This window comes from Arachis ipaensis, chromosome B07 (assembly GCF_000816755.2).
Source record: "Arachis ipaensis cultivar K30076 chromosome B07, Araip1.1, whole genome shotgun sequence".
Classification (NCBI taxonomy): domain Eukaryota; kingdom Viridiplantae; phylum Streptophyta; class Magnoliopsida; order Fabales; family Fabaceae; genus Arachis; species Arachis ipaensis.
The window spans coordinates 14,791,708-14,816,513 of record NC_029791.2 but is presented as its reverse complement, the minus strand read 5'-3'; the positions used below and the strand labels follow the sequence as shown (position 1 = coordinate 14,816,513).

The following is a 24,806-nucleotide window of genomic DNA, read 5'->3' as shown; positions in this document are numbered from 1 at the left end:
ATGACTTTAAACAGCAAGTAGTGTCAAAAGAAAAAATCATCAAAATCTATCAGCAAAAACATTCCCAAAATCAAGTACGCCAAGAAGAAACCATCAAAGGTGCGAACTTTTTCAGAGTCAGGCAAAGCAACCGTCAAATAAAGCAAGGAACAGATGCGGATAGCGATATCAGAACAGTAACAACAAATAACCACAAAACTACAGAAAGCCTCGAGGGAAATGCCAAAAAGAGTACACAAAGGAAAGCCAGGAAAAACACATTTACAGTGACAAGCAAATGCAAGATCACGAAAAGATTCAAACTTTCAAACATGCAAAATCAGAGCTTCACCAAAAATCTAAAGACGAAACCACGAAAGAAGCAAAATAGTACCAACCTGGAAAAATAGCAAGCTTCAAGAGAATTGAAGATGGAAGGCGAAATCTGAAATCGCTCTCTCACCAGTAAAAGAAAGGGCACGAGCAAAAGCAACATCGCAGGAAGAAACGCGAAACTGCAAAACTTCAGGCGGAGGCTTCAGAAAAAATTAAACAATGCCGCAACATAGAGAAAAGCTAAAAGTGAGAGAATAAAGGAAGAAAATGGGAAAGAAGTTACGAAAAGGGCGAAGGAGAGAAACTATCTCTGTGTTTTTTCAAAATAAAGAGCCAAAAGGGAAACGGGGCAATTAATGATAAAATTAATGAAAGCATTAAACCCCTGCACGTTCCTAAAGCGCCGATATAAAAGCGCGCGCTTTTAGAGGAAAACGTTCTACATTCAAAAACTCCTACAAAGAAACCGACAAGATGCTTGAGTTCGGCTTCACTAAAGAAGGACCGAAGTCAAGAACTCGACCTCAGAAAGAAGACCGAGCTCAAGCAGGGGCACTGTTCATACCTTGGGTCGAGCTGTCCGAACCGGGATGTTCAGTAGCAAAACGACCGACCTGTTCAGGTCAAGCGGACCGACTTCTTTACGAAGAACTCGGCCAAATCGACAGGAAAGCCCAGTAAAGGGCCCAAACGAAGGAACACAACCCAAATCCAAAGGCAGCCCAAGCCTACAGAGAGAAGGGCGGTTCCATTGAAGATACGCTGACCCCAACTCAAAAGATAAAGATAAGATAAGATAACTAACTTATCTTATCCAAAAGGTCACATCTCACCATTATAAATACACTGGAGCACCCATGTATAACTCATACTCTAATTCTACATAAAACCTGCTTAATACCTGTGCTAACTTAAGCATCAGAGTCTCTTGCAGGTACCCCCCACCCTCCGGTGGTCAAGGATCAGCAGTGCAGCAAGTCCAACAAGTCGGACACAACAGCTCCGGCCGCCACCAGCCAGCCGGACACGTCATCTCCGACCAGTACAGAAGATCTCCTCCGAGATCGACCTCCAGTTTCAGGTAACCCTCGGAACAGAAGCTATAATGAGAACATGCATCAAGGTTGGGACAATCAAAGATGGGAGGAGCCACAAGGATTTGATCAACCCTCTTGGCAACAACCCCCTCCAATGCGCTATAACCAACAACCATTCTATGAAGCATACCAAGATGATGAATATGGTGGACCCCCTTGTAGTTACCAACAAGCCCCACCATATACTTATGAACCGCCTCCTCAACATAACTCTGAACCACCACACTCACAAGCCTCCTACTACCGAACACCCTCATCTGAGCCTAACCCTTATCCACTATATCGACCATCCTATGAGCCATACATAGATCCACTCCAATTTCTACCCAATTACTCCCAAGAACCACCACTTCCATATACCCCATCTCCATATCCTTATCAAGAAGAACCACCTCCATATTATGAGCACTTTCTCCCAACAAATGAACCCTTCTATCCACCGCAACCTCCATTGGATAACAACACACTTATCTCTACTCTCATTGGTCTCACCTCTAAACTCTAATATCTTATATCCCGTAAGGACCAACCCTCTACCTCCAATATTCAACCTTCAAGCTTTAGTGCACCACCACCCTCCGTGCAAGAATACCTATATCCATCAATCCAAGAGCAACATGATCCCAATGATGCTACTGACCCGGAACAAGAGAGAAGGGATCGTCTTCACGAATTCATACTTCATAAGAAGCTAGAGGAGGCCCTAAAGGTGGACGTAGTAGATATCCTTGAAGGCGAAGGAGTGGTTGAAGAATTAGTGAAGGAAGACATCAAGGAGAAGTCTGATTTTGTCTTAGAACAAGTGGAGAAAGCTGAGTTTATCACAGAAGAGGAAGTGGTTGAAGACTTGAGAGATGCGGAACCTCCATGGGAAAGTCCAGTTATAGAGCCTCCTTCCAAGATATCTGATGTTGATGTTGAGGAGGGTGTACAACCTCCAAGGCATATCATGGTTGAAGTCTTTGAAGAGGTTGATCAAGAAATGGAGATTAAAGAAGAAAAGACACAACCTCCCATGCCCTTGGTAAGCAATGAAGCAGATATTGAATTGGAAGAAAACTACCAAGAGGAAAAGGTTGAAGTTAAAGAGGCTTGCAAGGAGGTGGAAGAATTCAAAGAAGAGCACAAGGGAGTGGAACTTGCAAGATCATTGGAAACACCTCTCCCAAAGCCATTACCATCCAATACAACATTCAAGTGGGTAAAATTCTTATCCTGGACCTTTACTTTCCAACTTGAATATGGTTTACTTGAGACAGATGATCAACTTAGAGCTCTTTGTGGCATTAAGAGTAAGAGGGAGATGGGTACTGGTAGGAGTTTTCCTGCAAGGTTCAATATGGTTGCACGCTCCAAGTTGAAGTGCAAGGATTGGTATAAGTCTCAATTGAATGGGTCTAGGAGGTTGTTTGGATGCCTCAGTGAGAATTTCGATTACTCACCACCCAAGTGGAAAAATGATGATCAACAAGAAGATGGGTGTAAAAGCAAGGTTTGGGACCCCGGAATTCATTCCCACAATCAACACTCTTGGGGCCTTGTCACTTGCTTTAACTTGCTTAAAGGCTTTATGTGCCTAATTTGGGACCCCGGAGGCTATTGGAATTACAAACATTGGTGGGATTCCTGGATGAGTTCAAGCACAAGCCACCATGACAAGGGTCTCACCAAACGTCCAACTTAAGGATTTTAACTAAAAGTGCTAGGTGGGAGATAACCCACCATGGTATGATCGTTCCTTTTCATTCTTAGCTTTATTTTATTTTGTTTTTATCAGCATTCATTCATAATTTTTGCATAGTCATCTGCATTCTGCATTCTGCATTTTGCATTAAAAAAAATGGTGGACGATGCGCAAGCGTCCCTGACGCGTGTGCGTTGCTTGCGGTTCTGCCAGACCACGCGTAAGCGTCCCTGACGTATGCGCGTGATTCTGAAATTCGGCGTAATTATGTGTTTTGGCAGAGAGTTGTGATGGCTTGGCACTGGTATCGTGTTAGAAGCACAAATTCACCCACGCGTACGCGTCCCTGACGCGTACGCGTCACGTTCACCATTTGGTCATCCACGCATGCGTGATGAGCGGATAATTTATACGCTTTTTGGCATTGTTTTTAGTATGTTTTTAGTATGTTTTAGTTAGTTTTTATTATATTTTTATTAGTTTTTAATTAAAAATCACATTTCTAGACTTTACTATGAGTTTGTGTGTTTTTCTATGATTTCAGGTATTTTCTGGCTGAAATTGAGGGACCTGAGCAAAAATCTGATTCAGAGGCTGACAAAGGACTGCTGATGCTGTTGGATTCTGACCTCCCTGCACTCGAAATGGATTTTCTGGAGCTACAGAACTCCAAATGGCGCGCTCTTAATTGCGTTGAAAATTAGACATCCAGGGCTTTCCAGCAATATATAATAGTTCATACTTTGCTCGAGTTTAGACGATGCGAACTGGCGTTGAACGTCAGCTCTCTACCCAATTATGGAGTCAAACGCCAAAAACACGTTGCAAAGTGGAGTTAAACGCCCAAACTAGCACCAAAGCTGGCGTTTAACTCCAAGAAAAGTCTCTACATGTTTAAAGCTCATGCTCAGCCCAAGCACACACCAAGTGGGCCCCGGAAGTGGATTTCTACATCATTTACTCATTTCTGTAAACCCTAGTAACTAGTTTAGTATAAATAGAACTTTTTACTATTGTATTTACATCTTATGCATTCTGTGTTTATCTTTAGATCATATTGATCACGTCTAGGGACTGGCCTCTCAGCCATGCCTGGACCTTGTTCTTACGTATTTTCAACGGTAGAGTTTCTACACTCCTTAGATTAAGGTGTGGAGCTCTGCTGTACCTCGAGTATTAATGCAATTACTACTATTTTCTATTCAATTCAGCTTATTCCTATTCTAAGATACTCATTCGCACCCAAGAACATGATGAATGTGATGATTATGTGATGCTCATCACCATTCTCACCTATGAACGCGTGCCTGACAACCACTTCCGTTCTACATGCAAACAAGGCTTGAATGAGTATCTCTTAGCCTCCTGATCGTGAGATCAGAGTCTTCGTGGTATAAGTTAGAACCCATGGATGGCCATTCCCGAGATCCAGAAAGTCTAAACCTTGTCTGTGGTATTCCGAGTAGGATCTGGGAAGGGATGGTTGTGATGAGCTTCAAACTCGCAAGTACTGGGCGTAGTGACAGACGCAAAAGGATAGTAAATCCTATTCCGGTATGATCCAGAACCGACAGATGATTAGCCGTGCTGTGACAGAGCATTTGGACCATTTTCACTGAGAGGACGGGATGTAGCCATTAACAACGGTGATGCCCGACATACAGCTTGCCATGGAAAGGAGTAAGAAGGATTGGATGAAGACAGTAGGAAAGCAGAGAGACAGAAAGGACAAAGCATCTCCATACGCTTATCTGAAATTCTCACCAATGAATTACATAAGTATCTCTATCTTTATTTTACGTTTTATTTATATTTTAATTATTAAATCTCCATAACCATTTGAATCCGCCTGACTGAGATTTACAAGATGACCATAGCTTGCTTCATACCGACAATCTCCGTGGGATCGACCCTTACTCACGTAAGGTTTATTACTTGGACGACCCAGTGCACTTGCTGGTTAGTTGTGCGAAATTGTGACAAAGAATTAAGATTATAAACGTGCGTATTGAGTTTTCAGCACCATTACCAAAGAAGATGGACCGTCACGATTTCTGCGCACCAAGTTTTTGGCGCCGTTGCCGGGGATTGTTCGAGTTTGGACAACTGACGGTTTATCTTGTTGCTCAGATTAGGTAATTTTATTTTATTTTTAAGCTTTTTATTTCTTATTTTTGAAAAATACAAAAAAAAATTCTTTTTCGTTTTTCACAAAGTAATTTTCGAAAAATCAAAAAAAAATTTTAATAAAATCATAAAAACAAAAAATTTGATGTTTCTTGTTTAAGTCTAGTGTCAATTTTTAAGTTTGGTGTCTATTGCATCTTTTTAGTTTTGCTTTAAATTTTCGAAAAATACATGCATGGTGTTCTTCATGATCTTCAAGTTGTTCTTGATGTTCTTCTTTGTTTGATCTTTGCATTTTTATGATTTGTGTCTTTTGTTGTTTTTCATATGCATTTTTAATTTGTTAGTGTCTAAAGTTTGAAAATTTCTAAGTTTGGTGTCTTGCATGTTTTTCTTTTTTTGAAAATTTTCAAAAATAAGTCTTGATGTTCATCTTGATCTTCAAAGTGTTCTTGGTGTTCATCTTGACATTCATAGTGTTCTTGCATGCATCTTGTATTTTGATTCATAATTTTCATGTTTGAGTCTTTTTATTGTTTTTCTCTTTCTTCATTAAAAATTCAAAAATAAAAAAAAATTATATATATCTTTCCCTTTTTTATCTCATAATTTTCAAAAATTTGAGTTGACTTTTTAAAAAATTTTTAAAATCTAGTTGTTTCTTATGAGTCAAATCAAATTTTCAATTTAAAAATTCTATCTTTTCTAAACCTTTTTCAAAAATCAAATCTTTTTCATTATTTCCTTTCTTAATTTTGAAAATTTCAAAATTTATTTTCAAAATCTTTTTAATGCTAACAATTAATGTGATTGATTCAAAAATATTAAGTTTGTTACTTGCCTAGTAAGAAAGATTCAATCTTTAATTTTCAAAATCATATCTTTTTGTTTCTTGCTAGTCAAGTAATCAACTTTAATTTTCAAAATCAAATCTTTTCAAAATTCTTTTTCAAATCTTTTTCAAAATAAATTTCAATCACATCTTTTTCAAATTCAATTTCAAAATCTTTTCTAACTTCCTATCTTTTCAAAATTGATTTTCAAATCTTTTTAAATTCATCTTATCTTTTTGTTTAATTCTTATCTTTTTCAAAACTACCTAACTAATTTTTTCTTTCTAATTTTCGAAAATCCCTTCCCTCTTTTTCAAAATTCAATTCTAATTAACTAATTGTTTTAAATTTTAATTTAATTTAGTTTCAATTTTTATTTTCGAATTTTAACTTTAATTTTTATTTTTATTGAATTTTCGAATTCTTCTCTTCCTCATCTCCTTCTATTTATTTATTCATCTATTAACACTTCTCTTCCACCCAAAAATTCGAACACCATCTTCCTCTCTGTGTTCGAGTTCTTCTCTTCTCCTTCTTATATTCTTTTCTTCTTATACTTGCATAAGGAATCTCTATACTGTGATATAGAGGATTTCATATTTTCTTTTGTGTTCTTTTCTTTTTCATATGAGCAGGAGCAAGGACAAGAACATTCTTGTTGAAGCAGATCCTGAACCTGAAAGGACTCTAAAGAGGAAACTAAGAGAAGCTAAAATACAACAATCCAGAGACAACCTTACAGAAATTTTCGAAAAGAAAAAGGAGATGGCAGCCGAAAATAATAACAATGTAAGGAAGATGCTTGGTGACTTCACTGCACCAAATTCCAATTTACATGGAAGAAGCATCTCAATCCCTACCATTGGAGTAAACAATTTTGAGCTTAAATCTCAATTAGTTTTTCTGATGCAACAGAACTGCAAGTTTCATGGACTTCCATCAGAAGATCCTTTTCAGTTCTTAACTGAATTCTTGCAGATTTGTGATACTGTTAAGACCAATGGGGTTGATCCCGAGGTCTACAGGCTTATGCTTTTCCCATTTGCTGTAAGAGACAGAGCTAAAATATGGTTGGATTCTCAACCTAAGGATAGCCTGAACTCTTGGGATAAGCTGGTCACGACTTTCTTAGCCAAGTTCTTTCCTCCTCAAAAGCTTAGTAAGCTTAGAGTGGATGTTCAAACCTTCAGACAAAAAGAAGGTGAATCCCTCTATGAAGCTTGGGAGAGATACAAGGAACTGACCAAAAAGTGTCCTTCTGACATGCTTTCAGAATGGACCATCCTGGATATATTCTATGATGGTCTGTCTGAATTAGCTAAGATGTCATTGGACACTTCTGTAGGTGGATCCATTCACCTAAAGAAAATACCTGCAGAAGCTCAGGAACTCATAGACATGGTTGCAAATAACCATTTTATGTACACTTCTGAAAGGAATCCTGTGAATAATGGGACGCCTTAGAGGAAGGGAGTTCTTGAAATTGATGCTCTGAATGCCATATTAGCTCAGAACAAATTATTGACTCAGCAAGTCAATATGATTTCTCAGAGTCTGAATGGATTGCAAGCTGCAACCAACAGTACTCAAGAGGCATCTTCTAAAGAAGAGGCTTATGATCCTGAGAATCCTGTAATAGCAGAGGTGAATTACATGGGTGAAACCTATGGAAACACCTATAATCCCTCATGGAGAAATCATCCAAATTTCTCATTGAAGGATCAACAAAAGCCTTAACAAGGCTTTAACAATGGTGGAAGAAACAGATTTAGCAATAACAAGCCTTTTCCATCATCCACTCAGCAACAGACAGAGAAGTCTGAGCAGAATCCATCTGGCTTAGCCAATTTAGTCTTTGATCTATCTAAGGCCACTTTGAGTTTCATGAATGAAACAAGGTCCTCCATTAGAAACTTGGAGGCACAAGTGGGCCAACTGAGTAAAAGAGTCATTGAAACTCCTCCTAGTACTCTCCCAAGCAATACAGAAGAAAATCCAAAAGGAGAGTGCAAGGCCATAACTTTGCTTAGTGTGGCCGAACCCATAGAGGAGGAGGAGGACGTGAATCCTAGTGAGGAAGACCTCCTGGGACGTTCAATGACCAATAAGGAGTTTCCCTTTGAGGAACCAGAGGAATCTGAGGCTCATCTAGAGACCATAGAGATTCCATTGAATCTCTTTTTACCATTCATGAGCTCTGATGACTATTCATCTTCTGAAGAAGATAAAGACATTGTTGAAGAGCAAGTTGTTCAATATTTAGGAGCAATCATGAAGCTGAATGCCAAATTGTTTGGTAATAAGACTTGGGAGGATGAACCTCCATTGCTTATCAAGGAACTAAATGCCTTGGTTTAGCAAACTCTACCTCAAAAGAAACAAGATCCTAGTAAATTCCTAATTCCCTGTAACATAGGCACCATGACCTTTAAGAAGGCTCTGTGTGACCTGGGATCAAGCATAAACTTAATGTCACTCTCTGTAATGGAGAAACTTGGGATCTTTGAGGTGCAAGCTGCCAGAATCTCATTAGAGATGGTAGACAACTCAAGAAAAGAGGCTTATGGACAAGTAGAGGACGTGTTAGTAAGGGTTGAAGGCCTTTACATCCCTGCTGATTTCATAATCCTAGACACTGGGAAGGATGAGGATGAATCTATCATCCTTGGAAGACCCTTCCTAGCCACAGCAAAAGCTGTGATTGATGTGGACAGAGGAGAATTGATCCTTCAACTGAATGAGGGCAACCTTGTGTTTAAAACTCAAGAATCTCCTTCTATAACCATGGAGAGGAAGCATGAAAAGCTTCTCTCACTGTAGAGTCAACCAGAGCCCCCACAGTCAAACTCTAAGTTTGGTGTTGGGAGGCCACAACCAAACTCTAAGTTTGGTGTTGTACCCCCATATCCAAACTCTAAGTTTGGTGTTGGGAGGTATCAACAATGCTCTGAACATCTGTGAGGCTCCATGGGAGCTCACCGTCAAGCTATTGACATTAAAGAAGCGCTTGTTGGGAGGCAACCCAATGTTATTTACTTATGTTTATTTATTTTCCATTGCTATTTTATGTTTTCTGTAGGTTGATGATCATGTGAAGTCACAAAAATTACTGAAAAATCAAAAACAGAATGAAAAACATAATGAAAAATAGCTCACCCTGGAAGAAGAGCTTACTGGCGTTTAGACGCCAGTAAGGCTAGCAGAATGGGCATTAAACGCCCAGTCTAGCACCATTTTGGGCGTTTAATGCCAGAAATGGGCACCAGTCTGGAGGAAGAACAGAATGAAAAACAGAATGAAAAACAGCTCACCCTGGAGGAAGAGCTTACTGGCGTTTAACGCCATAACAGAGCATGAAACTGGCGTTAAACGCCAGAAACAAGCAGCAGTCTGGCGTTTAAATGCCAGGATTGCACAGTGAGGAAAGCTGGCGTTAAACGCCAAAAACAAGCATGGAACTGGCGTTTAACGCCAGAAATGGGCATGAAAGTGGCGTTTAACGCCAGAAATGGCCAGCAGTCTAGTGTTAAACGCCAGGATTGCATACATAGGGCGTTTTACATGCCTAAAAGGTGCAGGGATGTGAATTCCTTGACACCTCAAGATCTGTGGACCCCACAGGATCACCTCAGGATCTTTGGACCCCATAGGATCACCTCAGGATCTGTGGACCCCACAGGATCCCCACCTACCTCAACTCACCTTCTCTCTTCTTCCTCACACAATCCAATAACCCTCTTCCCCAAACACCTATTCACCAATCACCTCAATCTCTCTTCCCCATCACCTCTTCACCACTCATATCCATCCACACTTTCCCACCCAAACCCACCCTAAATGGCCGAACCCAAAAAATCCCCCCTCCACTATATAAACCCCTCACTACTTCTTTATTTTTACATAACACAACCCTTTATTCTTCCCCTTGGCCGAATATACCCATCTCTCCTTCTCCTCTATTCTTCTTCTTCTTCTTCTACTATTTCTCCTCTTCTTTTGCTCGAGGACGAGCAAACATTCTAAGTTTGGTGTGGTAAAAGCATAGCTTTTTTGTTTTTCCATAACCATTGATGGCACCTAAGGCCAGAGAAACCTCAAGAAAGAGGAAAGGGAAGGCAATTGCTTCCACCTCTGAGTCATGGGAGATGGAGAGATTCATCTCAAAAGTCCATCAAGACCACTTCTATGAAGTTGTGGCCAAGAAGAAAGTGATCCCTGAGGTTCCTTTCAAGCTCAAGAAGAATGAGTATCCGGAGATCCGACTTGAAATTCAAAGAAGAGGTTGGGAAGTCCTCACCAACCCCATTCAACAAGTCGGGATCCTAATGGTTCAAGAGTTCTATGCGAACGCATGGATCACTAGGAACCATGATCAAAGTATGAACCTGAATCCCAAGAATTGGCTTACCTTGGTTCGGGGGAAATACTTAGATTTCAGTCCAAAAAGTGTAAGGTTGGCATTCAACTTGCCAATGATGGAGGAAAACGCACGCCCCTACACTAGAAGGGTCAACTTTGATCAAAGGTTGGACCAAGTCCTCATGGACATATGTGTGGAAGGAGCTCAATGGAAGATTGACTCAAAAGGCAAACCGGTTCAACTGAGAAGACTGGACCTAAAGCTTGTAACTAGAGGATGGTTGGAGTTCATTCAACGCTCAATCATTCCTACTAGCAACCGGTCTAAAGTTACTGTAGACCGGGCCATCATGATCCATAGTATCATGATTGGGGAGGAAGTTGAAGTTCATGAGATTATACCTCAAGAACTCTACAAGGTGGCTGACAAGCCTTCCACTTTGGCAAGGTTAGCCTTTTCTCACCTCATTTGCCACCTCTGCAATTCGGCTGGGATTGACATAGAGGGAGATATCCTCATTTATGAGGATAAGCCCATCACCAAGAAGAGGATGGAGCAAACAAGAGAGCCTATTCATGGAGTTCAAGAGACGCATGAGGAAGCTCATCATCAAGAAATCCCTGAGATGCCTCAAGAGATGCACTTCCCTCCACAAAACTATTGGGAGCAAATCAACACCTCCCTAGGAGAATTAAGTTCCAACATGGAACAACTAAGGATGGAGCACCAAGAGCATTCCATCATCCTCCATGAGATTAGAGAAGATCAAAAAGCTACGAGGGAGGAACAATAAAGACAAGGAAGAGACATAGAGGAGCTTAAGAGCACCATTGGCTCTTCAAGAAGAGGAAGACGCCACCCTCACTAAGGTGGACCCGTTCCTTAATCTCCTTGTTCTTATTTACCCGTTTTTCATTTACTATGCTTTATGTTTTATTTATGTTTGTGTCTTTACTATATGATCATTAGTGTCTAGTAACTATGCCTTAAAGTTATGAATGTCCTATGAATCCATCACCTTTCTTAAATGAAAAATGTTTTAATTACAAAAGAACAAGAAGTACATGATTTCAAACTCATCCTTGAAATTAGTTTAATTATTTTGATGTGGTGACAATACTTTTTGTTTTCTGAATGAATCCTTGAACAGTGCATATGTCTTTTGAATTTGTCGTTCATGAATGTTAAATATGTTGGCTCTTGAAGAATGATGAAAAATGAGAAATGTTATTTGATGATCTGAAAAATCATAAAAATGATTCTTGAAGCAAGAAAAAGTAGTGAATACAAAAGCTTGCAGAAAAAAAAGCAAGCAGAAAAAGCCAATAGCCCTTAAAACCAAAAGGCAAGGGTAATAAAAAGGATCCAAGGCTTTGAGCATCAGTGGATAGGAGGGCCTAAAGGAATCAAATCCTGGCCTAAGTGGCTAAACTAAGTTGTCCCTAACCATGTGCTTGTGGCGTAAAGGTGTCAAGTGAAAAGCTTGAGACTGAGCGGTTAAAGTCGTGATCCAAAGAAAAAAGAGTGTGCTTAAGAACCCTGGACACCTCTAATTGGGAACTTTAGCAAAGCTGAGTCACAATCTGAAAAGGTTCACCCAGTTATGTGTCTGTGGCATTGATGAGCGGATAAATTATACGCTTTTTGGCATTGTTTATAGTATGTTTTTAGTAGAATCTAGTTACTTTTTCAGGACGTTTTCATTAGTTTTTATGTTAAATTCACATTTCTGGACTTTACTATGAGTTTGTGTGTTTTTTTATGATTTCAGGTATTTTCTGGCTGAAATTGAGGGACTTGAGCAGAAATCAGATTCAGAGGTTGAAGAAGGACTGCAGATGCTGTTAGATTCTGACCTCCCTGCACTCAAAGTGGATTTTCTGGAGCTACAGAACTCCAAATGGCGCGCTTCCAATTGCGTTGGAAATTAGAAATCTAGGGCTTTCCAGCAATATATAATAGTCCATACTTTGCTCGAGGATAGACGACGTAAACTGGCGTTCAACGCCAGCTCTCTGCCCAAATCTGGCGTCCAGCGCCAGAAATGGATCAAGAACCAGAGTTCAGCGCCAGAAATGGATCAAAACCTGGCATTCAACTCCACAAATGGCCTCTGCACGTGTAACATTCAAGCTCAGCCCAAGCACACACCAAGTGGGCCCCAGAAGTGGATTTATGCATCAATTACTTACTCATGTAAACCCTAGTAGCTAGTCTAGTATAAATAGGACCTTTTACTATTGTATTAGACATCTTTGATCAGTTTTATGCTATCCTAGATCACATTTTGGGGGCTGGCCATCTCGGCCATGCCTGGACCTTTTACTTATGTATTTTCAACGGTAGAGTTTCTACACTCCATAGATTAGAGCTTCAAACTCACGATTGCTGGGCGTAGTGACAGACGCAAAAGGATAGTAAATCCTATTCCAGCATGATCGAGAACCGACAGACGATTAGCCGTGCCGTGACAGGGCATTTGGATCATTTTTCCGAGAGAAGACCGAAAGTAGCCATTGACAATGGTGATGCATTACATAAAGCTTGCCATAGGAAGGAGTAAGACTGATTGGATGAAGACAGCAGGAAAGCAGATATTCAGAGGGACAAAAGCATCTCTATACACTTATCTGAAACTTTCACCAACGATTTACATAAGTGTTTCTATCCTTTATTTTATGTTTATTTAATTATTATTCGAAAATTCCATTATCAATTTATATCTGCCTGACTGAGATTTACAAGGTGACCATAGCTTGCTTCATACCAACAATCTCCGTGGGATCGACCCTTACTCACGTAAGGTATTACTTGGACGACCCAGTGCACTTGCTGGTCAATTACACGGAGTTGTGAACCATGGTATTGGCATCATGTTTTTGGCGCCATTGCCAGGGAAAGAAAGAGCAATGAATTTTACATAATTAAAGTGTAATCACGATTCCGCGTTACCAAGTTTTTGGCGCCGTTGCCGGGGATTGCTTGAGTTTGGACAACTGACGGCTCATCTTGTTGCTCAGATTAGGTAATTTTCTTTTCGTTTTCTTTTCAAAAATTTTTCAAAAATCTTTCAAAAATTTCTCATCTGTTTTCGAAAAATTTTTTTTTTTAGATTCAGAATTTTTAAGAATGAATTCTAGTGTTTCATGAAGCATGTGAAGCCTGGCTGGCTGTAAAGCCATGTCTAAATTCTTTTGGACTGAGGCTTCCAACCATCAGCTGTTATACGACTGTAGGGTATGTCAGGCATGTCATGTCTGAGTTACATGCTAAAGCTTGGCTGGCCATTGGCCATGTCTAGTGTTTTGGACCGGAGTTTTCATTGAAAGCTTGGCTGGCTAGTGAGCCATGTCTAATTCCTGGACTGAAGCTTTAGACTAAGAATGCAAGATTCTTGGAATTCATATTAAAAATTTTGGAATCCTTATTTTTCTTTTTCATATAATTTTTGAAAAATACCAAAAAAATTAGAAAATCATAAAAATCAAAAATATTTTTTGTGTTTCTTGTTTGAGTCTTGAGTCATATCATAAGTTTGGTGTCAATTGCATATGCATCTTGCATTTTTCGAAATTCATGCATTCATAGTGTTCTTCATGATCTTCAAGTTGTTCTTGGTAAGTCTTCTTGTTTGATCTTGATGTTTTTCTTGTTTTGCATCTTTTGTTGTTTTTCATATGCATTTTTCGTTTGTTAGAGTCTAAACATGAAAGATTTCTAAAGTTTGGTGTCTTACATGTTTTCTTTGCATAAAAAGATTTTCAAAAATATGTTCTTGATGTTCATCATGATCTTCAAAGTGTTCTTGGTGTTCATCTTGACATTCATAGCATTCTTGCATGCATTAATTGTTTTGATCCAAAAATTTTCATGCATTGCATCATTTTCATGTTTTTCATAAAAGTTTCAAAAATAAAAAAAAATATCTTTCCCTTTTTCTCTCATCAAATTCGAAAATTTGAGTTGACTTTTTCAAAATTTTTTAAAAATCAAGTTGTTTCTTATGAGTCAAATCAAATTTTCAATTTGAAAATCTTATCTTTTTCAAAATCTTTTTCAAAAATCATATCTTTTTCATTATTTTCGAAAATTTCAAAAATCTTTTTCAAAATATTTTTCAAAAATCTTTTTCTTATCTTTATCACATAATTTTCGAAAATAATATTAACAATTAATGTTTTGATTCAAAAAAATTTTGAAGTTTGTTACTTACTTGTTAAGAAAGATTCAAACTTTAAGTTCTAGAATCATATTTTATGATTTCTTGTGAATCAAGTCATTAATTGTGATTTTAAAAATCAAATCTTTTTCAAAACTAATTTCAATCATATCTTTTCAAAAATATCTTCTTATCTTACCTCTCTCAAAAATTTGATTTCAAAATATCTTTTCTAACCTCTTATCTTCTTATCTCTTCAAAATTGATTTTCAAAATTTGTTTCAACTAACTAACTAACTTTTTGTTTGTTTCTTATCTTTTTCAAAACTACCTAACTAACTCTCTCTCTCTAATTTTCGAAAATATCTCCCCCTTTTTCAAAAATTTCTTTTTAATTAACTAAATCATTTTACTTTTTAATTTTTATTTTCGAAAATCACTAACTCTTTTTTAAAAATTATTTTCGAAAAATTCTTCTTCTCTCTCATCTCCTTCTGTTTATTTATTCATCTACTAACATCTCTCCTTCACCCACCAAAAATCCGAACCCTCTCTCTTTCTCTGAGTTCAGATTTTTCTCTTCTTCTTTTCTTCTACTAACAATAAGGAACCTCTTTACTGTGACATAGAGGATTCCTCTTCTTTTCTTGTTCTCTTCTCTTTCTTATGAGCAGGAACAAGAAAAAAAGCATTCTTGTTGAAGCTGATCCAGAACCTGAAAGGACTCTGAAGAGGAAACTAAGAGAAGCTAAATTACAACAATCCAGAGACAACTTGATTGAAAATTTCGAACAAGTAAAGGAGATGGCAGCCGAACCCAACAACAATGCAAGGAGAATGCTTGGTGACTTTACTGCACCAAATTCCAATTTACATGGAAGAAGCATCTCCATCCCAACCATTGGAGCAAACAATTTTGAGCTGAAACCTCAGCTAGTTTCTCTAATGCAACAAAATTGCAAGTTTCATGGACTTACATCTGAAGATCCCTTTCAGTTCTTAACTGAATTCTTGCAGATATGTGATACTGTAAAGAATAATGGAGTAGATCCTGAAGTCTACAGGCTCATGCTTTTTCCTTTACTGTAAGAGACAGAGCTAGACTCTGGTTGGATTCTCAACCTAAGGATAGCCTGAACTCATGGGATAAGCTGGTCAAGGCTTTCCTAGCCAAGTTCTTTCCTCCTCAAAAGCTTAGTAAGATTAGAGTGGACGTTCAGACCTTCAGACAGAAAGAAGGTGAATCCCTCTATGAAGCTTGGGAGAGATACAAAGGACTGACCAAAAAGTGTCCTACTGACATGCTTTCAGAATGGACCATCCTGGATATCTTCTATGATGGTTTGTCTGACTTAGCTAAAATGTCATTAGATACTTCTGCAGGTGGATCCATACACCTAAAGAAAACGCCTGCAGAAGCTCAAGAACTTATTGACATGGTTGCTAACAACCAGTTCATGTACACTTCTGAGAGAAATCCTATAAGCAATGGGACGCCTCAAAAGAAGGGAGTTCTTGAGATTGATACTCTGAATGCCATATTGGCTCAGAACAAATTATTGACCCAACAGGTCAATATGATTTCTCAGAGTCTGAATGGATTGCAAGCTGCATCCAACAGTACTCAAGAGGCGCCTTCTGAATAAGAGGCCTATGATCCTGAGAACCCTGCAATAGCAGAGGTAAATTATTTAGGTGAACCTTATGGAAACACCTATAACTCATCATGGAGAAATCATCCAAATTTCTCATGGAAGGATCAACAAAAGCCACAACAAGGCTTTAATAATGGTGGAAGAAATAGGTTTAACAATAGTAAACCTTTTCCATCATCTACTCAGCAACAGACAGAGAACTCTGAACAAAATACTTTTAATTTATCAAATCTAGTCTCTGATCTATCTAAGGCCACTTTAAGTTTCATGAATGAAACAAGGTCCTCCATCAGAAATTTGGAGGCACAAGTGGGCCAGCTGAGTAAAAGGATCACTGAAATCCCTCCTAGTACTCTCCCAAGCAATACAGAAGAAAATCCAAAAGGAGAGTGCAAGGCCATTGATATAGTCAACACGGCCGAACCTAGAGAGGAAGGAGAGGACGTGAATCCCAGTGAGGAAGACCTCCTGGGACGTCCAGTGATCAATAAGGAGTTTCCCTTTGAGGAACCAACGGACTCTGAGGCTCATCTAGAGACCATAGAGATTCCTTTGAATCTCCTTACACCCTTCATGAGCTCTGATGAGTATTCCTCTTCTGAAGAGAATGAGGATGTCACTGAAGAGCAAGTTGCCAAGTTCCTTGGTGCAATCATGAAGCTGAATGCCAACTTATTTGGTAAAATGACTTGGGGAGATGAACCTCCCCTGTTCACTGATGAACTAAATGCATTGGAATTACTGAGACTACCTCAGAAGAAAGAGGATCCAGGAAAGTTCCCCATACCTTGTACCATAGGCACCATGACCTTTGAGAAGGCTCTATGTGACCTTGGGTCAGGGATAAACCTCATGCCACTCTCTGTAATGGAGAAGCTGGGAATATTTGAGGTGCAAGCTGCTAGAATCTCATTAGAGATGGCAGACAGCTCAAGAAAAGAGGCTTATGGACAAGTAGAGGACATGTTAGTAAAGGTTGAAGGCCTTTACATCCCTGCTGATTTCATAATCCTAGACACTGGGAAGGATGAGGATGAATCCATCATCCTTGGAAGACCCTTCCTAGCCACAGCAAGAGCTGTGATTGATGTTGACAGAGGTGAATTAGTCCTTCAATTAAATAAGGACAACCTTGTGTTTAAAACTCAAGGATCTCTCTCTGCAACCATGGAGAGGAAGCATGAAAAGCTTCTCTCACTACAGAGTCAGCTAGAGCCCCCACAGTCAAACTCTAAGTTTGGTGTTGGGGAGTCTCAACAAAGCTCTGAACATCTGTGAGGCTCCATGAGAGCCCACTGTCAAGCTATTGACATTAAAGAAGTGCTTGTTGGGAGGCAAACCAATGTTTATCTAATTATATTTTTATTGGTTATATGTCTTTATAGGTTCATGATCATGTGGAGTCACAAAATAAACAGAAAAAATAAAAACAGCAGAAGAAAAATCACACCCAGGAGGAAGCACCTGTCTGGCGTTCAACGCCAGAACAGAGTATAGTTCTGGCGCTGAACGCCCAAAATGGGTAGTGTCTGGGCGCTGAACGCCCAAAATGGACACCAATCTGGCGCTGAACGCCAGAATTGCACCCTGGAGAAGAGCTGGCGCTGAACGCCCAGAACAAGCATGGTTCTGGCGTTCAACGCCAGAAATGGACTACAAATGGGCGTTGAACGCCCAAAATAGGCACCAACTTGGCGCTGAACGCCCAGAGTTGGATGCAAAGGCATTTTACATGCCCAATTTGGTGCAAGGTTGTAAATCCTTGAACACCTCAAGATCTGTGGACTCCACAGGATCATCTCAAGATCTGTGGATCCCATAGGATCATCTCAGGATCTGTGGACCCCACAGGATCATCTCAGGATCTGTGGACCCCACAGGATCCCCACCTACCTCCACTCACTCTCTTCTCACCCCTCTTTCACACAATCCTATAATCACTCTTCCCCAAAACCCTTCACCTATCATCTCCATCCCTCTTCCCTATTAACCCTTCACCACTCACATCTACCCACTCTTCCCCATAAACCTACCTCATAAACTCCACCCACCTTCGAAATTCAAAACCAATTTCCCACCCAAACCCACCCATATGGCCGAAACCTTACCCCCCCTCCCTTCCCTATATAAAGCTCTCCATTCCTCTTCATTTTCACACAACACACCCCTCTATACCCTTCTTGGCCGAAACACACATCTCCTTCTCCACCTCCTCCATTTCTTCTTCTTCTTCTTCTATTCTTTCGTTTATTGCTCGAGGACGAGCAATATTCTAAGTTTGGTGTGGTAAAAGCATAGCTTTTTTGTTTTTCCATTACCATTGATGGCACCTAAGACCGGAGAATCCTCTAGAAGAGGGAAAGGGAAGACAAAAGCTTCCACATCCGAGTCATGGGAGATGGAAAGGTTCATCTCCAAAGCCCATCAAGACCACTTCTATGATGTTGTGGCCAAGAAGAAGGTGATCCCCGAGGTCCCTTTCAAACTCAAAAGAAATGAGTATCCGGAGATCCGACATGAGATTCAAAGAAGAGATTGGGAAGTTCTAACAAACCCCATCCAACAAGTCGGCATCCTAATGGTTCAAGAGTTCTATGCCAATGCATGGATCACCAAGAACCATGATCAAAGTAAGAACCCGGATCCAAAGAACTATGTTACAATGGTTCGGGGGAATTACTTAGATTTTAGTCCGGAGAATGTGAGGTTGGCGTTCAACTTGCCAAACATGGAAGAAAACGCATGCCCCTACACTAGAAGGGTCAACTTTGATCAAAGGTTGGACCAAGTCCTTGTGGACATATGTGTGGAAGAAGCTCAATGGAAGATTGACTCCAAAGGCAAGCCAGTTCAACTAAGAAGACTGGACCTCAAGCCTATAGCTAGAGGATAGTTGGAATTCATCCAATGCTCCATCATCCCCACTAGCAACCGATCTGAAGTTACTGTGGATCGGGCCATCATGATTCATAGCATCATGATTGGAGAGGAAGTAGAAGTTCATGAAGTCATCTCCAGTGAACTCTAAAAAAATAGCCGACAAGCCCTCTCCTGGGTCAAGGCTAGCTTTTCCTCATCTAATTTGCCATCTATGTTACTCAGCTGGAGCTTTCATAGAAGGTGACACTTCCATTGAGGAAGGAAATCCCATCACCAAGAAAAGGATGGAGCAAGCAAGAGAGCCCATTAATGGAGCTCAAGAGGCGTATGGAGCTCATCACCATGAGATCCCGGAGATGCCTCAAATGCACTTTCCTCCAAATAACTTTTGGGGAGAACATCAACACCTCCCTAGAAGAAATAAGTTCCAACATGGGACAACTAAGGGTGGAACATCAAGAGCACTCCATCATGCTTCATGAAATAAGAGAAGATCAAAAAGCAATGAGGGAGGAGCAACAAAGACAAAGAAGAGACATAGAAGAGCTCAAGGACATCATTGGTTCCTCAAGGAGGAAACGCCACCATCACTAAGGTGGATTCATTCCTTGTTCTTATTTCTTCTGTTTTTCGTTTTTATATGTTATGTGCCTATCTATGTTTGTGTCTTTATTACATGATCATTAGTAGTTAGTAAACTTTGTCTTAAAGTTATAAATGTCCTATGAATCCATCACCTCTCTTAAATGAAAAATGTTTTAATTCAAAAGAACAAGAAGTACATGAGTTTCGAATTTATCCTTGAACTTAGTTTAATTATATTGATGTGGTGACAATACTTTTTGTTTTCTGAATGAATGCTTGAAACAGTGCATATGTCTTTTGAAGTTGTTGTTTAAGAATGTTAAATATGTTGGCTCTTGAAAGAATGATGACAAGGAGACATGTTATTTGATAATATGAAAAATCATAAAAATGATTCTTAAAGCAAGAAAAAGCAGCAAAGAACAAAGCTTGCAGAAAAAAAAAATAGCGAAAAAAAAATAGAAAGAAAAAGAAAAAGCAAGCAAAAAAAGCCAAAGCTCTTAAAACCAAAAGGCAAGAGCAAAAAGCCAATAACCCTTAAAACCAAAAGGCAAGGGTAATAAAAAGGATCCCAAGGCTTTGAGAATCAGTGGTTAGGAGGGCCTAAAGGAATCAAATCCCGGTCTAAGCGGCTAAACCAAGCTGTCCCTAACCATGTGCTTGTGGCGTGTAGGTGTCAAGTGAAAACTTGAGACTGAGCGGTTAAAGTCAAGGTCCAAAGCAAAAAAAGAGTGTGCTTAAGAACCCTGGACACCTCTAATTGGGGACTTTAGAAAAGCTGAGTCACAATCTAAAAAGGTTCACCCAATTATGTGTCTGTGGCATTTATGTATCCGGTGGTAATACTGGAAAACAAAGTGCTTAGGGCCACGGCCAAGACTCATAAAGAAGCTGTGTTCAAAAATCATCATACTGAACTAGGAGAATCAATAACACTATCTGAACTCTGAGTTCCTATAGATGCCAATCATTCTGAACTTCAATGGATAGAGTGAGATGCCAAAACTATTCAAGAGGCAAAAAGCTATAAGTCCCGCTCATCTAATTTGGGCTATGTTTCCTTTTTGGCATTGTTTTTAGTATGTTTTAGTTAGTTTTTATTATATTTTTATTAGTTTTTAATTAAAAATCACATTTCTGGACTTTACTATGAGTTTGTGTGTTTTTCTGTGATTTCAGGTATTTTCTGGCTGAAATTGAGGGACCTGAGCAAAAATTTGATTCAGAGGCTGACAAAGGACTGCTGATGCTGTTGGATTCTGACCTCCCTGCACTCGAAATGGATTTTCTAGAGCTACAGAACTCCAAATGGCGTGCTCTTAATTGCGTTGGAAATTAAACATCCAGGGCTTTCCAGAAATATATAATAGTTTATACTTTGACCGAGTATAGATGATGCAAACTGGCGTTGAACGCTAGCTCTCTGCCCAATTCTGGAGTCAAACGCCAGAAACACGTTGCAAAGTGGAGTTAAACGCCCAAACTGGCACCAAAGCTGGCGTTTAACTCCAAGAAAAGTCTCTACATGTTTAAAGCTCATGCTCAGCCCAAGCACACACCAAGTGGGTCCCGGAAGTAGATTTCTACATCATTTACTCATTTCTGTAAACCCTAGTAACTAGTTTAGTATAAATAGAACTTTTTACTATTGTATTTACATCTTATGCATTCTGAGTTTATCTTTGGATCATATTGATCACGTCTAGGGGCTGGCTTCTCGGCCATGCCTGGACCTTGTTCTTATGTATTTTCAACGGTAGAGTTTCTACACTCCATAGATTAAGGTGTGGAGCTCTGCTGTATCTCGAGTATTAATACAATTACTACTATTTTCTATTTAATTCAGCTTATTCCTATTCTAAGATACTCATTCGCACCAAAGAACATGATGAATGTGATGATTATGTGACGCTCATCACCATTCTCACCTATGAACGCGTGCCTGACAACCACTTCCGTTCTACATGCAAACAAGGCTTGAATGAGTATCTCTTAGCCTCCTGATCGTGAGATCAGAGTCTTCGTGGTATAAGTTAGAACCCATGGATGGCCATTCCTGAGATCCGGAAAGTCTAAACCTTGTCTGTGGTATTCCGAGTAGGATCTGGGAAGGGATGGCTGTGACGAGCTTCAAACTCGCGAGTACTGAGCGTAGTGACAGACGCAAAAGGATAGTAAATCCTATTCCGGTATGATCGAGAACCGACAGATGATTAGCCGTGCTGTGATAGAGCATTTGGACCATTTTCACTGAGAGGACGGGATGTAGCCATTGACAGCGGTGATGCCCGACATACAGCTTGCCATGGAAAGGAGTAAGAAGGATTGGATGAAGACAGTAGGAAAGCAGAGAGACAGAAGGGACAAAGCATCTCCATACGCTTATCTGAAATTCTCACCAATGAATTACATAAGTATCTCTATCTTTATTTTACATTTTATTTATATTTTAATTATTAAATCTCCATAACCATTTGAATCCGCCTGACTGAGATTTACAAGATGACCATAGCTTGGCTTCATACCGACAATCTCCGTGGGATCGACCTTTATTCACGTAAGGTTTATTACTTGGATGACCCAGTGCACTTGCTGGTTAGTTGTGCGAAATTTTGACAAAGAATTAAGATTATAAACGTGCGTATTGAGTTTTCAGCGCCGTTACCAAAGAAGATGGATCGTCACGATTTCTGCGCACCAATGCGCGTACCTGACGCGCACGGGTCGCAAGCAATTTTGGCCTCTGTGCGAAATGAACAGAGAGTTGTGCATGCGCGGGCCTGGACTCGCATGATTCGCACAACCAAAGGCACGCGCACGCATCCCAGACGCTTACGCATCGCTTGAACAATATGCGACCCACGCGTACGCGTGATGTACGCGTACGCGTTACGTGCGACGCACAATTGAATCACTACACCGCTTGATTTCAATTCTCCCATCCCCTAATCCTAATTCTTTTTCATTCCTAATTCTTTCTTCTTTCTTCTTCCCTCTTTCTTCCTTATTTCTTCTTACTATCTACTACTTTCTACCTCAGGTTTCTTTTCTTCCCCCTATCTACTCTTTCCTCCTTCTTTTAATTATTGCATTTATTTATTTTTCTTTCTTTCCAATTTTATGTTATCTTAGTTATTTATGGTTTCTTTTTTATACATTCTTATGTTGGTGTTGGAACTTTATTTGGATAATACCTTATTACCATTAAGCTTGTGAAAATTATGAAGAGTGATTTGACAATTGACATTTAAATTTAGCTCTCATACATTTGGATTCATTATTTTCACTCCTATTTTAACTTGCACACCAAGTGTTTGTGAAAAAACTCTTATGGCATTCTGCATCATATTTCATTTTACTCTTATACTTTAACGCCTCTTTTTCACGACACTTGGACTCCACATGTATTTGAGATTATCACTCACAGTTGTCAGTATACTGGTGCTCCTTAATTTGGCACATTTAATCATTGATGTTTGAGCTATGCTTCTCATGCCTATTACTTGCATGCTTTTAACCTCTTGCATCTAATTACTATGAATTGCCTTTCTCGCTCTTAATTGATGTCTTACCTACATGTTGTAGTTACCATGTATTTAAGCTATTACCTTTTCTTTGGCATCCATTATCACTTGAAATTTTCTCCCTCTGGTTTTTAGTTCTCTATATTTAACATTCTTCCTCTTTCCTTCCTCCTTAGGCATGGGTACCACGAAAGGAAAAGAGAAGGCCACTGACAAGACACTAGCGCGGAGAGGAACCAAGAGACCTCCAGCTAAGGCGCCTCCATCTACAAGCATCCAGCCGCCAACAAAGCGGGTGAAGAGGATCATCAAAGTTGATGAAGCAGAAAAAGCATCAGTTGGAACCACCCGTCCACTTGCACATCTTAGCATGCACCGAAGACGGTGCAATCTTTAAGTGTGGGGAGGTCGATACCGACTTCCGTGGGTTAGTTATTTTCTTCTCAACACCAATGTTTAATTTGTTAGTTGTTGCATTTGCATGTTTGATTGCCTGTCTATTTGATTTTATGCATATTTTACCACTGCTTGGTTGAAGTAATATTCTCTTTTTCAAGAAACTTTTTAGAGTATTTCACTAATTTGAATTAAAATTTTTATTGGACTTGTTTGAAGAAATTTATTTTGGAACATAGTTTTTGAGCTCGAACACACAAAACCACTGAGATTTTGAGCCTATTTGATTGGTTGCATTTTATCAACCAATATTTTGTTTTGGTTGTATTTTTCTCTCTATAATTGTGATCTTTGTCTTACTTGATTCTATATTTCCATTATTTGACGTATGCATGCACTTATATGATTGAGGACTTTGTTTCACTTAGCTTACATACCCATATGGCCTTAACCTTTCATTATCCTTTGCAAACCAATTTTGAGCCTATTTTACCCCTTTGTTCTTTACTTTAGCTCATCACTAACTCTAAGTGGAAAACAATAATGTCCTTAATTTGAATCCTTGGTTAGCTTAAACTAGTGAAAGTGCTCATGATTTAAGTGTGGGGAAGTTGGGTTTAAAAATATTTGGTTTGAGAATTGGGTGTTGTATATTCTTGAGGAAATGTGAAAAAGAATATTGAGGACATGTTTATGCATTCAATACTTTAATCATATGCATTGAGAAAAACAAAAGAAAAGAAAAGAAAAAAAATAGAAAAAAATAATAGAAAAAAAAGGAGAGAAAAAGAAAAGAAAAAGAGCAAACAATAAAAAGGGGACAAAATGCCCCAAGGTAAATGGTGATAGTAATGCATATGTGTTGTACTCAAAATTTCGGATGCATGAATATGTGGAAAACATAGTTAATGGGTAGTTAGATTTTGCATTTTAATTACATGGATTGTCCTAAGTTAGGTGGAGAGTTTAGGTTAATTAAGGATTCATATTTTAGTCTACTTGACCAAATACAATCCTACCTTGACCCTAACCCCATTACAACCCTTAAAAGACCTCTTGATATGTGTATTGGTGCATTAAATTTCTGTTGATTGTTAGATGAAGAGCAAGTCTTAGAAAGCAAGCTTAGTAGAGAATTGAGAGAATTGAACCTTAAACACCTGAGCGATTAGAGTGCATATACACTTCCGG

The 24,806-nt window shown here is 39.2% G+C and overlaps 1 long non-coding RNA gene across 1 annotated transcript; it reads left to right on the top strand.

Moving 5' to 3' along the window:
- LOC107608688 lies at nt 3,395–19,540 on the top strand. The gene is made up of 3 exons (XR_001612974.1): nt 3,395–3,405; nt 12,471–12,477; nt 19,124–19,540. It is a non-coding gene; the product is annotated as an uncharacterized LOC107608688 (long non-coding RNA).